The sequence below is a fragment of the Myotis lucifugus genome, unplaced genomic scaffold, assembly GCF_000147115.1.
Source record: "Myotis lucifugus unplaced genomic scaffold, Myoluc2.0 scaffold_1, whole genome shotgun sequence".
Taxonomy (NCBI): domain Eukaryota; kingdom Metazoa; phylum Chordata; class Mammalia; order Chiroptera; family Vespertilionidae; genus Myotis; species Myotis lucifugus.
Window position 1 is genome coordinate 15,633,871 of NW_005871049.1, and position 16,278 is coordinate 15,650,148.

The 16,278-nt window shown below is 42.1% G+C and overlaps 1 protein-coding gene across 2 annotated transcripts in view; it reads left to right on the top strand.

Moving 5' to 3' along the window:
* Positions 1-144: 144 nt before the first annotated feature.
* The window catches only part of SMAD1 (SMAD family member 1), a 67,855-nt gene continuing 51,721 nt past the window's right edge, over positions 145-16,278 (top strand). Inside the window, exon 1 of one of the 2 annotated variants that reach the window (XM_023754812.1) lies at positions 145-649. The gene's annotated coding sequence lies outside the window, so the exon portion shown is untranslated. Of the gene's footprint in view, positions 650-766; positions 1,056-16,278 lie in introns of those variants that run through there. The other variant, XM_006081742.3, reaches the window with a different exon arrangement.

Consider the following 16,278-nt stretch of genomic DNA (forward strand, 5'->3'; position numbering starts at 1 on the left):
GGGCGGATCGGGGTCCCCCCCCCCCCACCGTGATGGCGCCGCCGGGCCGCTCGGAGGAGCGAACCTGCCACCTTCTCCTCCGTTCGCCCCCACCAGCCGGCAGGGCTCAGCCAGGATTCCCTTCGCGTCTTTGTTGGGTCTGTGGTGGGGAAGCCGCGATCCACGGCCAGAGCCTCGCCCCTGGCCCTGCTCGCGGCGGGACCTCCCGGCCACCCTCCCCTCCCCTCCCCTCCCCTCCGCCCGCTCCCCGTTTCTCTTTCCCTTTCTGCAGCCCGGCCGAGGCCCGTCCGCGCGGCCCGCTGGCCCATTGTGTCCCGCGCTGGCTCGGGCCACCCTTTGGGGAGCTGGAGGGCGGCCGCCGGCGCTGCCCTTTGGGCGCTCGGAGCCGGTCTCGCCCGGGGGGGGCGGGGGGACACCGGTGCCCTGGGTCCCTCGTTGTCCCAGATCGGTCCCCTTCTCTGCCCCAACGAGCCTTTTGGGGGTCGAGGTCAAGGAAAGTTCGTCCCGAAATTCCCTCTAATTTATTCAAAGGTTTGGCGGCGGCGGCGCGTAATTTTTTTTTCTCTTCCGCCTACACCCCGTGCGCCTCCAAGTGTCGTCTCATTCCTTTCCCTTGACCGGATTCGATTGCCTCACTGCAAGTGTATTTGTGAGTTCGCCGTTGGACAACTGCTCCTTTACTCCGTTCCCTGGCTTTGGGAGGGTTGCTCGGGGTTGTTTCTGTAGAAGGTGGGGGTGGTGGGGGTGAGACGCCGGGAGATGCGGGCTTGTTTTTCTAGCTGCTTACTGAATATGAAGGCTGAAGGGAGAGCGTTTCCTTGATGTCCTTAGGAAGGGAGGGGGGACAGATGCCTGCCGGATCTCACAACTGCAGTAGCTGCGGCTTTTGTTTATTTGGAAGCGCAAACGATTTTTAAATACACTGCGCGAGACAGCCGACAAGGCGCTGGCTTCCCTTCTGGAAACGAGGCGCGTCTCAGCACCATCTCCCGAGAAAGCATCGTTTTCGTGAGTGCTGCGGCAACCGGCCTTTCCATTGTATCGGAACTTTCAAAGTAGGTGGAATGATTCAGAAGTTGCACGATTTCTGTATGTCTTTCCTGTGGCGGACAGATGGCAGATTGCCCTTATTTCCGAACATTTCTCGCTCCAGCTGCCTGCCTGGCGTGGGTAACATGCCTACTGCATTCAGGAGCACAAGGAGAAAACTGTTCTCTGCCCAGGTTGATTTTTCACCTTGCTGCTAATTACCACTTTGCGTTTTATTGGAGGTAGGTGAGCTGTAGTGCCACCACCATTGGGAAAGAGTCGAGGCGGAAGCAGTGTTCACTGCCCCAGCATTTTCAATTAGTAGAAATACTGTGCATCCAGTGTTATTGACATGTAGGTGCCAGGCCTAAATATGTTGTCCTGATTTAAGTGTTTGTCCTCCCCCAGCCCTCCCTCGTTCCCATTTGCAGTTATTTGATATTTCTGTGCAGGTGGTGTACATTTGTGTAATATTGCAATTCTTGGGAAACTGTAACCAGGGTGGAGAGAGATGATTTTCTAGAAGTGGGTGATGCCAGGGCCTCTAGGGGATCCAGGCTAGGTCGAGTTTCTCCTGAAGGTGGGGATTTGTCCTTGCTTTAGTTTTGACCCCTCCAACCCTAGGTATGTAACCAAATCCACTTTTCTTTTTTTGCAGTATCCTTTGGTTTTATACCCTTGAAGAACTGATGACTTTTTTGCATTAGAGAAATGACAGTTTTAGGCAATTAAAAATGTTAACCTCTTACACCTCTTGAAACTTAATTTTGTTCTGCTAAGTTCATTAAAGCATTAGGAAGAAGTCTCATTTCCCCCAAATACACTTAATAGTTAAAAAGTAAATTTCAGCTTGTAATTTTGATTTCTAGTAATTCTGGGTTAAAGATAAAACTTAATAACTTGGTTAGATTGGGAAAAGAATGAACTTGAATGTAATTAGACCAGTATATTTAAGCTGCAGTCGCCTACATAATCAGGGCCAAGTTGTGTGTGTGTATAAAAGATCTCATTTGTGTAGTCTTACAAGGCTAATGGAGGCATCATTGAGGCTTTATAAATAATGTAAGTTGTGTATAATGTGGAGTCCCCAGAGGCAGCAGAGAAAGCATCATTACCAGCCTTTTCAACCTGCTCGAGATCTTAAATTGATTTACAGCACTGAACTGGTGCAAAATGATACATCAGGATGACATGGGGTCAGCCTGTAAAAGTCTATGATGTCAGCCTATTAGTTCAGTCATCATAATTAAACCATATTACAGGGGCAGCTAAGCAGGAGTCTGGTGTTATGCTTCAGATATGGGTGGTACATGGATTTTTGTTCAGAGTGGAAAGGCTGAACCAGCCAGGAATGCTGGTGTTTTGGAAAGAGGGGAAGGCTTACAGAGCTCTGAATTTCTGACAAATGCAGGGGTGTGCAGTCTGCATCGTGTAAGTAGCTTTTCGTTCGCTAGTGGAGAAACAGACGCCGTGGAGGTGCTGATGTTAGGACCTTGGCAGCTCCGATCCCTCTCCTGAATCATGCTTCATGTGTGCTTGAATTTAAGTTGGCCTTTGGGACCTTCTAAAATATCAGAGGACCACATACTTACTGAGTTGCTCTATGTTGATGTATCAGCTGACATGTTATTTCTTTAACTAGTCATAGTGACTAGGTCTCCACTGAAAACAAAAGATATTTGAATTGAACATATGAACAAATCAGGAAAAGACCCTCGTTTTTTTTTCTTAGATTTTTGGCAATCCTTATTCAGTTTATGGGTCCTCGGTCTGTGCTGCCCAATAAGGTAGCCTTAGCCACATGTGGGTACTTAAATTGAAATTAATTAAAGTTAAGTAAAAATAAATACTGATCTTCTGAGTAGCACTTTATTTCAAGTGCTCAATAGCCCCATGTGGCCAGTGGCTACCATATTGGATGATACCTATATGGAACATTTCCATCATGGCAGAAGGTTCCGTTGGACAGTGCTGGTCTGGGACTTTACTTCTCTTCTTCCTCCTCCTGTACTCATCTTTCAATTACTTCTGTGTGTGTCACTTCTGCTGATGAGTTTGTGAGGTCAAAAAGAGAAAGAGACATGTCAATTTTTGCTGCTTGTTTGGATGAACCAGTTGCAGCTACTGGATAAAATGAGGTAGACTTTTCTGTGGATTACATTTATCATTGATGTCCTGGGTTCTTCTTTGATTTAGAGCTTTGGGGAGGAGAAATAATTATAGCTAATTTTTTCTGTTTCCTTGTTTTTTAAAACTCCTATCTCATTTAAGTCTCAAAACTTGACTAAGTACGGATGTACAGAAAAGAAAAACTGAGTTCAGAATGATTCACTGTCTTGCCTCAGGCTCCATAGCTAGTGATGATGATATGAACAAGGCAGTCTGACTCTAGGGCCTCCCAAATAATCCTTGTTCTGCTGGACTTCATTACTACAGTATAGATATGACTTTGCTTTTATTTTTAGGCCTTTAGACAAATTTTGTGCTTTTCTTGGCGATCTCCTTTTAAGTGTTTGGAAGAAAGGAAACAATGTTAATCCGTATGGAAGCAGATCATAATTGGAAGAGTAAATCTGATGTAAAAACCAAATTAGTTTTATTTCTGTTTTTCTAGATCATTCCTACCACTTTCCCCTTATATAATCACAAGCTGATGGTACTGAAGAAGGAAGTTCTAGTAGTTCAGTTTATCTCATCAATATTTTCCTTCCCTTAGCTGGTAAACACTGCACCTTGAGATACAAATAGTTCATTGCAAACTACTTTGGGGGAAAAAAAATTTTTTTTATATGTAATGTCTACTTTTGTGTAGTTTTACAGTTCAGTTGTTCTTAACTTTTTTTTTTGTTTTTTTTTTTTTTGTTTTTTTGTTAGGGCTGTTTAAGAATCTGATGAAATCAGGGGACCTTTTATACCTTTTCACTCCCATCTTCCAATCCAAAAATGCTTGTATGCTCTGGTAAGCTTGTGTGTACACTTAAGTACACAAATTGCATGACATTTCAGGTGAAGGACATCATGGGATTGCCGTGCCAAGTGCATTCATAAACATTCAGATTTGTAATTTCCATTCAGAGAATAGAGCTATTTAGTGTTAAAAGTTGCTTTGAGGATTTTCTAATCCAGTTGGTTCATATCAGGTTGAGCAACCTAGGCTCAGAGAAGATAGCTGACTTACCTAAAAGTCACCCATGTAGTGATCAGAAGAAGGGAAAGCCAGGTCCTGGATCGCTCTACTTGTTAAGTTCTTACTTGTCTATTTGTTTTTTCTTTCTTTCTTTCTTTTTTTAAAATATATTTTTCATTGACTTCAGAGAGGAAGAGGGAGAGAGAGACAGAAACATCAATGATGAGAATCATTAATCAGCTGCCTCCTGCACGCTCCCACTCTGGGGATTGAGCCTGCAACCTGGGCATGTGCCCTTGGCCGGAATCGAACCCGGGACCCTTCAGTCTGCAGGCAGAGGCCCTATACACTGAGCCATGCTGGCTAGGGCTATTTGTTCTTACCATACTCACACTGTTCCTGTAGCTTTGTTCTGAGCATATCCAGTGTATCGTCATCTGGGGTGGGAAGAAAAGAATTTTTTGGTATGTTGACTTTTTGTACATAGCATTGTTTGAGCCGAGTAGGAATCAAGTCTGACAACCTCAGAGAGGTTTTTTTTTTTCTTTTTTCTTTTCCCCATTTTGGAGATGGAAAAGGAAAGTCCTGCATCTGATTTAATCAGCAGGGCCTTACCAGAAGATGGGTGATTCCAGATTTGTACAAAATTCCTATTAAGCCAGGCAGTTCATATACATCTCTTGTCTTAACTAAAAAATAAATCACATTCTTAACTGAGAGCTAAAAGTTTGGGATTTTTAGGGAGGAGCTATGGTGTACTAGGGAGATAATTGGAAAGATCTGAGGAGAAAAAGGATAATGTAAATATAAAAAGGTAGAGAAGTTTAATATTAAATTATAGAATGACATTGAGGCTGATGAAGTGTTCTCTGTAATTGTACTTCTACATATGGTTTTTCTTTTAAAAAAAAAAAACTTACTATTACCGATTTATGATAGTGGGTAACAACTCGGGAACAGCCAGATGGAAGAAATGCTTAGGGCTAGGTCTGGAGGAAGGGGTGTAGAGCTCCTGTGCCCTCTCCAGGTACGCCACTGTCACCGCACCTGCATGTGGTCAGCAACCAGGAAGCCCTGGTTTTACTCACTGCTCCCAAGATTAGCGGAGCATGCTTTGCTAACAGATGGAGGCATCTCCATTTTGCCCCACACTGAAACCTCTTGATTCTCTTTTTAAAAATTTTTTTTTATTGATTTCAGAGAGAAAGAGATAGAAACATCAACGATGAGAGAGACTCACTGATCGGCTGCCTCCTGCACGCCCCACACTGGGGATCAAACCCACAGCCCAGGCATATGCCCTGACCGGGAATCGAACCGTAACCTCCTGGTTCGTAAGTCAATGCTCAACCACTGAGCCATCCTGGCCGGGCCCTCTTGACTCTTTATATTCCTTTTCTGCGATTACCTGGCAGGGCAACTTTTAGTCTAATCTGGTGATCTGTCATTGGATTTGCCACAAAAATGCCTGAAATATTTTTAATACTTACTCTGGAGCAACTTGCTTAAAAAAGAAAATAGCTAAGCTAGTTAACATGAATGTACTTAAAATCTAAATTTAAATCTTCATTTAGGTGTACCTTATTAAGATGGTGTACAGCTAGTCCTATAGTCAAAAATATAGCATTTACAGCCACTGCTTGCTGACTTGCAGAGATGAGCAGGCCCTGTGGAAGAGTTATTTGCATAAGGGAAGCTATCTTTCAGATGGGAAAAACCAAAACGTTCATAAATAGTTCAACTCCAGTGACTACATCGGATTGGTAGGAAGGTACTAAAAACTGCAGTATTTTAGCAATTTAACATCTTTGTAATAGTTGTTCTAAGCTAAAATCAGAACTTTAGGGATGATTCCCTCTTGAAAATAAAGCATCAAACTCTCTACGATTCACGGGAATCCCTACCTGGCGATTCTCTTCTCTGCTTAGTTTCTCATGTTCAGATATAGAGCCTTATTCCCTTGTAAGAATCCGGGGCTGTGGTGTGGTAGATTGGTTTCTTAACTAATTTTCTTGACAACAAGCTTAAATTTATGGGAACACACACAGCAGCTGATTATGCATCTGTATGCTTTTGTGTTCAAAATGCAAATAAATACAATGTCATATTTGGGAAGAGGATAGAAGAGTCTAACTTTTGATTAAAAATGTATTTATATACATAATTTTTAACACTTATTTGTAGTTTCCCCTTAATTTTAGGGCAGCTGTTCTATAGATATTTTTTTCCTACAATCTCAGATAGTTAGGGTATAGTTACTCAAACTATTCATTCATTTTCCTGTTGCCTATCTTTTGTGGTTTCTTTGCAGTGTTCTTTTGCAAAGTGGAAGTATTTCAGACCTTTATAGCTTTTTTCCTTTCAGTTTCAAACACCACAAGAGAAAAGGGAACTAATTATCTTTTAAGTGTTATCATTAGGCATTCAAATCAAATCCTTATTTAGTTAGCTAAATGCAAGATCTTTTGTTTAATTAGAAAGAATGTGTCATTTTAATGGAAGAGGGATTTTAAAATATGCTCATTTCGTAATTTTGATGCAGCATTTCATAAGTATATGCTTCATTATTCAATGAATATTAGTTCTGAGTGGCTCGGTCATTGGTGAGAAGACACACAAAATGGAAAAATTAAATGCAACAACACTGCAAAAGTTGTGGCAAGGTAATAAAGATAGAGGTAAGTTTTACAGACAGCTCAAGTGAGGACCACAGCCACTAGCCACACGGGGCTGTTGAGCACTTAAAATGTGGCTAGTGCAACTGAGAACTGCATTTCAAATGTTAATTAGCTTATGTTTAAATAGCCACCTGTGGCTATCCTGTTGGACAGCACAGATCTAGAGGCTGGTGAGCAGCAGCTCTACCTGACCACAGTAGGTATTCCTGATGGGGCCCAGTGCAGTGTGGTGGGAGAGAGATTCAGAAAAGTTAAATTGGGGTGAGAATTTTCGGGCCTTCGAGTGCCAGAGCAAGGGCACATTGGAAATCACTGAAGGTGTTTGAACATGCAGTTTGGATTGGAGGGGGTAGAGCCCATAATGCCAGGAGATGAAGAAGAAAGCTATTTGAGTTATCCATCTGATGAGGTGGGTTTTGTGAGTAAAAATGCACTTGGTGGTTATTTGGCTACAGAGTAATGGGTGGGAGAAGAGGCAGAGATTATTCTTAAGTTTCCACCCTGAGTAGCTGTAAAATTGATAAAGCCTTTACTTAAGGACAGGGAAGAACTATTTGTAGAAGGAACAGTTTGTGTGAATGATAACTTAGAATTGACGGGTTGCATTTAAGGTGGGGTATCCAGGTATTCTACAGGCAGGTTGGAGATACAAACTAAGCTGAAGCTTAGGGAAGGGCTCAGAACATTAAGTACAGATTGTTGGAAAGGATGGTTGAACTTCCAAGGTGTTTTGAGAGAATCGGGAACAGAAACAAAGAACTGGTAGGTTGACTCTGCCATTGAAACCCACAATTGGGAATTAGGAGAAGGGGATGGTATGTTTGAAGTAGACAAAAGAAGGAACTGGAAGGAAGGTATGGGGTCAGAGGAAGCTGGGGGAAGAGGGATCCCAGAACTAGGGTCAGAGGGGAAGTGTCTCATGGTTCATGGTGAAGGAGAAACGGTCGGATAATCACGTGAATGCAGTTGAGGAGAATAGACTTAGTATTCTGGGAAATGAGAACTAGATTCGGAAAATTCCCTCGAGTGACTTATGTTTCAAAATAGAGGGGACCTCTTGATACTTGAAGGTTGAGGGAAAGAAGTTAATGGGTGGAAAACAAAGATTGGTGGAGTTGGTGATCTTGAGCACAGGGGACGAAATATTAGCCATGGTAAGGAGGGAGAGTTGTCTGAGAAAGAAGCAGGATGGGGTCTCAGTTGAGAGGAAAGCAGATGGTGGAGCTCATGCCAGCTTGTGCTGCTTTCCCCAGCAGTGTGGAAGGCAGTCCCCTCATTGGGACTGTGAGGTGTGGGACTCAGCAGATGGTAGTGGAAGCTTAGAATAATGGAGAAGTTTTGGGAGAACCCTTGTAGGTGGTATGCCAGGAGATCTATGGAGAACTCAAAGTCTAAACAGTAGGGGGAAACTTGGGGAAAAACTTGATGTGGCTGCTGTAGGGAGGACTAGGTCACTGTTGCGTCTAGGTGGCTCCATAGTAAGATTGGAGGGAAATGTTGGTAGAGTTGATTCTGGCCTAGAGATAGCAAATGGGTTACGAAATGAGGCTCTAGAATCGGGATGTTGGGTTTAAGTCCAAGCCCCAACACTTCCTTGCTTTTTTATAACTTTGGGGAAGCTGCTCACCATTAGTGTTTGTGCCTCACTTTCCCTCATCTGGAAGAGAGGTGATAGCCTCGGGATTGCTTGCGGATGAAATGAGTTATACTTTCATATTTCACTTAATCTAAGAGGCTGCCAATTGCGCGACATTATTTCATGTGCGACTGAGGAAAAAACTGTCAATTAGACGTGACATACCATTGATGATCAGTTTCCTGGTTTTGGAGGTGAAAATGGGAGGAGCATCCCAGTCGTTGAAATACAGACTACACAAAGGACGTAGCATGGGGCGTGGCATGTAATAAACACTCAGAAAATGTTAGCTCTTTCTAAAAATCACTGTGATTTTAGAGTCCAGAATGTTCATGAGAGCAGTATTGAATCCAGTCTAGATCAGCAGGGTCACAGGTTATACGGAGTCCAATGGACTAAACGAATTGAGAAGGGTGAAGCAATGGGAATGCCGGTAATGAAATTGTGAAATACCAAGTTTGGGAATTTGTAGATGGAACATTTCCCTGACAATCGTAGGTAAAGGTTTTTAAGAGAAGTGTAGAAATTGAATGAATGCCTGTTAATGATTTTTAAGTTATTTAAATTGCCGAGAGCTTTAAAAAGTAAGTATTCTGAGTTTACCAATGGCTTTTCTTATAGCATTCATTAGTGTTAAAAAAAATTTTTTTTTCATTCGAGTAATATATGCTCAGTGCAGAAAGATCCTGGCATGGATTCTTGTCATAGTGTCAGAAGGAAAGAGGGATTGGTTTGTGCCATTTCAGAGGTGGGGAGGTATTAATAGCCGGTTGTAGAGCCCTTCTACACGTGGCTCCCAAGGCAGAAACCATAGAGGAAAAACTTATGCATTTGACAGCATTTATGTGACCACAAATGACAAAGTGCACAGTCACAAATACAGTCGTTCAGGTAACAAATTTGCAGCAAGTTACTGTTCTTGGTAAGAAACTTTTTAAGTCAATAGGAAATACCACTCTTAGAGAAAAACTGGTAAAGGACATGAACAAGCGATTCTCAAACAAACAAGATGCAAGCTGCTAATAACCATAAAATGTGCTGCTGTGTCCTGCACCAGACTCTTCAGTGTGTTACTCTTTGTGGACCAGGAAGTCGCAGTCTGGGAAAACTGGGCTGTCAGGTGTGTGCGGTTTCTTATCCAGCTTGCGCGAACCATGAACCCGGGAGACACCAGTGCTTAACAGAGCACGTGGGAACGGGCCTCCTCCTCCTACCTGACTTGCAGTATTGAAGTTTCTTTATAGTGACATCTCCTCATTCATAAGAGACACAGTGTTGGTCTTGGGATATGGATTTGATGGTTGAGATGGATTCGTTTATAAGGTATTAAAATAAAGTGAGAAAAGTTCTCCCATGTAGTCAAACCACTTATAAAGGGGGAAAACAATTTAAAGAGTTAGGCATCAGCATTTAATTTGCTAGATTTTCTCTTAAGAATAATGGTTAGGCTTGTGGGGGTTAGAAAGGCTTTGCATGTGCTGCAATCAACAGCTGGTTGATGGTGGGACCCTTATCTAAGTTACGTACACTCCGTCTTCCCTCGGCACTGAGTTCTTGCCCAGCCACTAGACAGAATTGAATTTGTCAGCATCTTCTGCCTCACCATCTTATTTCTTGTAAATGATCTGCAAATATCTCAAAGTTGGGGGGGAAAGGGCTTTTAAATCGCATCTATAAGCTCAGGATTTGGCCTGTTTCCACCCCCTCCAGCCCCCCATTCTTAAGTCCTTTCTGAAGGATTGACTGGAGCAGGGCCCCTAAACTGGGATGCATTGGTCAGAGCTGTTCCTCAAACTCTTTCAGTTGAGTTGAAGAGAGAGGATGAACGTCGGGGAAAGTTGGTCTTAATTTGATCAGAGAGAGTAGTTTTTCATGAAGGGGAATGAGAGTAAGGCAGTGCGTGTTGCTGGAGAAAGTAGACATTTAGCCCTGTGAAAGCTCAGGACGGTTGATTGTATAGAGCTTGCCAGCTCATCCAGTGCAGCTTCCTGTTTTGCTTATTGTCCGTTGCTGGCTTTGCCGTCTGGCATAATTAATAACAACCTCTTCTTTATTTTTCCCGTTGCTCATGTTTGTGTGCTCAGGACTTCTGTTAAGTCTGTTCAAGCTTGAGGGAATGTTTGATTGGTTTTAAATGTTTTTCTGTTAACTGTGAACCAAATTAACTTACTTAAATGACTGGCACCCAGGCTGCGTTTATTTACACCGAAGAGTTTGGTCACGTTGCCCAGGTTGGGATGTTGCTTTGTATTGCCAGAGAGCCTCCTCTCAAAACGGTGCATCCCCGCTGTGGGGGTGCTGCCTTTGGTTGAGCTGATATGAATCCCGTTCAGCAGGTGTTTCATGCCTTCCTACTGTGCGCCCAGCACTGGGCTCTGTTTTGGGAGGGACAGAGAAATGTATGTCAGTGTCCACCCTGAAGAAGCACTCTTGCTCCTAAGGGGAGACTCCGATGATATGAAAAGTTAAATGAGAAGCCATTGTTATTAATGTTATATCATCTCAGCTGGAGGGCATTTCTCTTATAATGGGGATAGTCTTTCAAAATCAAGGGATGGGGAAAGGAGTCTGATGGGGTTGGTAGAGCTCTTGCTTCCTGCCCGTTTCTACATTAGTTAATTCTTTCAGCAAGTTTTTGAGTGTCTGTATTTATAATTGTACTTCTGTTCATAGTGTATCTCTCATACAGCTTGATAAAGTTGGGATAAGGGCCATAAGTGTGGGACTTGTACTGTGGATCTTGTACCTTTGAGGGACAATACAAACCTGCTTGTCTCATCCAGCGTCAGCTTTAATGGCTTTTATTACACTTACCTTATTAATTCTTTGGACTGAGTTCCGTGAAGGCATATGGACAGTGTGTTTATGATCTTTGTGTTAGTACAGTGGTTCTCACCTGTTGGCACATAGGAGTACATGAACAACCACCTCAGAAATGACTCCCTCTACAAGGGTTACAGTGGAGAGCTTTTTTTCTTTCCTCATTCTCATTCTCATTCTCATTCTCTCTCTCTCTCTCTCTCTCTCTCTCTCAGCTTTTTAAAAAGTACCATGAGAAGTCTCATGTATAGCAGTATTATGAATATTGCTATACCAAAAAAAAAAAGAATATAGCCCTGACACATAGTAGGTACTTGATGAGTAAACTTGTTTCATTTTGATATTTTTTTAAAACATCCCAGGAAAAGTGGTATGCTGTAAGTTCACTGTGGTTATGCACTAGGTCTTTTATACCCAGACGTACTAGTGATGTTTGAGGGTTAGCTGATTTGCTCTCCCACTTTTTTTTCTTGGAGGAGAAAAGAGATGGGAAGAACAGATTCATGTGTTTGACATGTTTTCCTTGTTGTAGAAATCAGCAATTCCTTGTGTCCTGGAGTTTAGAAGTGAAGTTAAACAAAGCTCTTGAGGCCCGAGGCACTTAGATTACAAGGAAAGAAGAGGGAACAGTGGGGGAGAATAGAGCAGTGGTCCATCGGGCAATATGAAATTAGTGGTCATCACAGCCAGGGGCAGGCGGGGGAGTTTCTCCAGCGTCAGTGGGTAGAGGCCAGGGCGATGCTGAGGTTGAGAAAGCCTGGAATAGAGGGTGACAAGGGGGTCTAGAGGCAGATAGGACATAGAAGTGGCAGTGTCACTGACTTGTTTCTGCCACGCCACTGCACCCAGATCTCTAGAATTGAGAGTACTATTTTTTTTGCCATTATTTGTAGATAGCATTGAGGTTGCCAGCTATATCGGAGCCATTAAAGTGAATATTTAAATATTTTACTTGTAATAAACATGATACTTGAAGGAGTTCTTTAACTTTTCTCTATCTCTACATTTGCTTAAAAAAAAATAAATAAATGAGGCAGTAATTTTTGTTTTGCTTTGTTTATGTTTTCATAAGGGACCCTAAGAATAATCGGTGGGAATGTAAGGAAAGTGGATTTCTTAAAAGGAGATTAATTTTAATGTTCTGTGACTCATCATAAGAAAAGAATATTAAGAATATTATGGGCTGTTGGTGTGAAGTAATGGTGTCATTTTCCATATATCTTGTTGAGGTATATATAGCTTAATACTTCTTATCTGTAGTCTAGGCTCTTTAGATAAAAATGAACTTAATTTTGTCATTGCTTCCCTGATAAAACTCTTGGTTTTTCTATGTTCTAGGAAAGTATGAGTAAATTAAGAAGGAAAACAGCAATGAAAAATAAATAAATTTGGAAGGGAAGGAATTGGATGGATTAAAATAAAACCGTAAACCCTGATTCCAGCGGTTCTCAACCTATGGGTCTCGACCCCTTTGGGGGTCGAACGACCCTTTCACAGGGGTCACGTCACCTAAGACCATCGGAAAACACATATATAATTACACATTGTTTTTGTGATTAATCACTATGCTTTAATTATGTTCAATTTGTAACAATGAAATTGGGGGTCACCACAACATGAGGAACTGTATTAAAGGGTCTCGGCATTAGGAAGGTTGAGAACCACTTCGATTCGGTAGCTCAGTTGGTTAGAGCATCAAAGGTTGTGGGTTTGATTCCCGGTCAGAGCATTTACAAGAATCAACCAATTCATGCATGAGTAAGTGAAACAACAAATCGATGTTTCTCTCTCTCTCACACACGCATACATACACACAAAAAACATTTTTAAAAAATCAATAAATACAAATTTAAAAAGAAATAAAACCATAAACAAATCCTTGCTTGTTACCCCCTCTGCTCTATGCATGAGACAGAGGAGGAGGTTATTTAGGGGAAACTGGGTGGTCGAGGGGTTGCCTTGGCAAGCTCCTTAACCTTTCTGCACCCCAATTTCATCATCTCTGAAGCAGTCTTTACCTCCTAGGATTCTTGTGAGGATTAAGAGAGTTAATAGGTATAAAGTGCTCAGAACAGAGCCTGGCGCTTCGTGGTGGTGGTGGTGGGGGTGGTAGTGACATGAGAATGATCCATGATTCTCTCTGAACACTAGAGTTGTTGGAAAATTGATGGAGACCACGGGTGAGCTGTTAGGTGAGGTCTCCCAGAGAACCACCTGCATGACAACGCTCTCCCTTTGAAGTTGGCGGTGATGGTGATAAGAGTTTGTTGGGTCTTCAAACTGGGATGTTTCAGGTGTTCTGTAAACGCTCATTTGCGTATAGCCTGAATTTCCAGAGGAAGATAGAGTGACTTATATGATAAAATATGTTTGTAAGTTTTTATAATAAAATCATTACTTTTAACTGTCATCTGCTTATAGATTTTCCACAGAAATATTTGAGTCTTGGAACAGGTATTTTTTTTTTTAGATTTATGGTGTTCTCAGGCATATAGTAGTTTTATTATTAGTGCTAGCAAAATGTGATAAGGAATTGAAAGCTTCCTCTGATAAAGCAAAATATATTCCAAAAGCAATGGCTAATGTTTATGAAGGCTGCTTTGGATTATCCATTCCATAGTCCACACCCACTGATGCAACTGGTCGGTGGTTGAACTCATTTGGATTTCCATTGCACAGCAGGTATCTCAGATCCCAGGATGCAGGGGAGAGGTCGTTATGGCAAAGAAAATGGCACAGGCTGTTGGCCACTCTCCCTGCACGGATGTCCTTCCTTAAACAGCCTGAACACGTCATGCGGCTCCTATCACAGTCAGTTTTATAGTATGGTCCTCCCGTCCCTCCCCCACACCCTTTACAGCTGTGTCCTTGGTGGTGTGGGAAGTATATCGTACTCGTTTTCTTTCCACTGCACCTTTCTGTTGGTGGGAAGCACGGTAAGAACTGTTCCATCACATAGTGAATTAGTGGAGGCGAAAGCTGTCTTAGTAGCTGAACGTGTAACGGAGGACGGGTTCTGGAGTCTTCTAGGAGCACTCTGTTAGGGTTTTCCATTCTGATGCTAAGTAAGTCACTGTGGTGCAGTGAGTGGCCAGCACGGGGCTGAGCGAGTGATCTGAGGCAGCCAGGGTCTGGAGTGATGGTGCAGGTCTCACCGGGTTCTGTAGGTGACGCTCACTGTGTCCACAGCATTATGTTCCGAACCCGGTGAGCGAGGTCGCCGTTGCTGCTTCCCGCTCTCGCTGTAGGAGCTCTCAACAGTTCTGGAGGAGGCTGCCGCTCTCCCTTCAGTTTCTGCGCTGAGGTGGCCAAGTGGACGTGGGGAAGGCCAGTCCAGTGTTCGGCAGATTGAAAACAGGATGCCATTGATTGTCATGTGGAGGAGAGTGAAACCTGGCTGCTCTCAGTGTTTGTTTCAGTGATTATGTAAACTTTGATTTTCAGGCGTTATTTTATTTTTCTAAGTAACAGATTTCTGTACTGGGGAAGGGACAGGACCAAACTGCTCTTGAGATATTTGAATAGCACAGAACATTTTTGGGGGGTAAGATTCGTGCACTGAAAAATGTGAAGGATGTTTGAATTGTTAATGGAAATTTACTTTCTGTTAATGTCACGGCATTTTGTAAAATTGAATTTTATTATCATGTGCCTGAGTTGCTTAATAAAAAAGTACATTCCCAGCCATATCATATTCACTCAGAATTAGGTCATATATTCCAACCCTGTATACATAAATAAATTATTGCGTTCTGTACAGAAACAATTTTTTTCTTTATAAAATGATGTCTTTCTGCCTCTTGGTCATAATATTGTCTTTTAGAGCCCTGTAGACTAAATCTCTTACCAATGTTTAGTTTTTATTATTGGGGTTTTAACATTGAAAACAGTAATTTATTTAAAAAAACCCAGTCAGCTCTCTTACACTCCCCTCCTATCTCACTCATAAAGGTAACTGTGTGTTCAGTTTTATTTTCTTCCAGGCCTTTAAAGATGCACATATATTGTACATGTGCAGGTTTTGTTTCTATTTGTAAAATGAGATCATAAGATATATGTTGTTCTGTAATTAAAAAACGCTGAACAGCCCTGGCTGGTTTGGCTCAGTGGATAGAGCATCAGCCTATGGACTGAAGGGTCCTGGGTTCAATTCTGTCAAGGACACATGCCTACATTGCATGCTCAGTCCCCAATGGGGAGCATGTAGGAGGCAGCCAATCAATGATTCTCTCTCATCATTGATGGTTCTCTATCTCTGTCTCTGTCTCTCTCTCTCTCTCTCTGTCTCTCTCTCTCTCTCTCTCTCCCCCTTCCTCTCTGAAATCAATTAAAAAAAAAACCCCACAAACAAAAAACACTGAACAATTATGGTATGGTTTTCTTTCCATGTTAGACATGAAAGTCTGTCTTCTTTTTTCCTTTTTTAACAGTTACATCATGGTTGGATGTACCATCCTGTGTTGTTAGACATCTGGGTTATCTGGGCTGTGCGTAATCTTAATTAACCCTTTGCACTCTGAACTATTCTGGACATTGGCTACCAGCTACTCGACGCTACTTTGCGGCGGAAACGTGCATTTACAGACCCTCGTATTATTTAGTATAATTTTGGAACCAAGTAACGTATTATAATGATATTGGACTTATATGAATTGGGTGACATCGAGGAATGTATATTTGCAAAAAAAAACTATTTTATTGTTTATAATTTTGTACAGTATGATAAGTTTTGTAACACTCCCCAATATGCATTGCAGGCTGATTACTGCATGTTTGACAGTAATAAGTGGTTTGATGCCTGCCACCAGGTGTTTTCCTGTTAGAACACACAATGCAGTCCCGTTTTCTTTGTCCCACATCAGGAATATGTAGTTTATTGTTTAATCCGACACAAAACCCGCTGACATTTCTTGTATATATCTTAGTAATTTTACGATATTTTGATTTAATTTCTTGTGCCATTTCAAGATAAAACTTCAGGGAAACAT